This window comes from Pteropus medius, unplaced genomic scaffold, assembly GCF_902729225.1.
Source record: "Pteropus medius unplaced genomic scaffold, Ma_sr-lr_union100, whole genome shotgun sequence".
Taxonomy (NCBI): Eukaryota; Metazoa; Chordata; class Mammalia; order Chiroptera; family Pteropodidae; genus Pteropus; species Pteropus medius.
The window spans coordinates 3,519,515-3,520,509 of NW_024351729.1; the positions used below are offsets into that span (position 1 = coordinate 3,519,515).

At 30.9% G+C, this 995-nt stretch overlaps 1 pseudogene; it reads right to left on the reverse strand.

Annotated features, from left to right (window-relative positions):
• Positions 1-328: 328 nt before the first annotated feature.
• Positions 329-447, reverse strand: LOC120587924 (uncharacterized; annotated as a pseudogene).
• Positions 448-995: the final 548 nt, after the last annotated feature.

Here is a 995-nt window from a genome sequence, read left to right on the forward strand (position 1 = left end):
TGAGAACTTTAAAGATAACATATACAAACTATAATGCTTACATGCCTGTTAAAAGAATAATAAATAGACATAAAATCCTGAAAATGGAATATTTAAAGAGCTATAACATTGTATATCTTTCTATTTATTCATTTTCTTTAATTTCTCTCAATGTTTTGTATTTGTAAATGTACAGTACAGGTCTTACACATCTTTTGTCAGATTTAAGCCTAATTATTTTATTATATATGGTATTTATTTATTTATTTTTAGGCAAAGCAACCCTTGATTGGCCTCACAGATTGCAAGGACCTTGTCAGTTTACAATCCTTTATTTTTTTATTTTTTATGCCTACAGCATCTGGTCTTCCTAGGTGGTCTCCCACCCAAGTACTAACCAGGCCCGACCATACTTATCTTCCGAGATCAGATGGGATCGGGCTTGTTCAGGGTGGCATGGCCGTAGAAATAAATGGTATTTTTTAAATTCCATTTTCTGATTTCACATTCCTATTATATAGAAATACAATTGATTTTGTATATTGATCTTGATTCTTATAAGCAAATATACCCAAACAATATTTTTCCAAGAGAAATGCAAACTTATAGCCATACAAAGACTTTTACATGAACGTTTACAAGTTTTTATTCGTAATGACCCCAAACTGGATACAACCTAAATGTCTAGCAGCAGATAGACATTTTGTAATAAATACAAACACTGTATTTATTACAAATAGCAATAATAAATAGCAATTTGTAATAAATACAAACACTGAACTATTAAGCAGCAATAAAGACCTATGAACCATTGTTACACTAAAAATACGTGGACAAATATCAAAATGTTTATGCTGCATGAAAAAAGTCAGACGAAAAGGAACATATGCTTGATTCCATTTTCATAAAATATTAGAAAATGCAAACTAACTTATAATGATTTAAAGCAATTCAGTGGTTGCCTGGGGACTGGGATGGAAGGAGAGGTGAATAAGAGAGATTACAAAAGACCATGA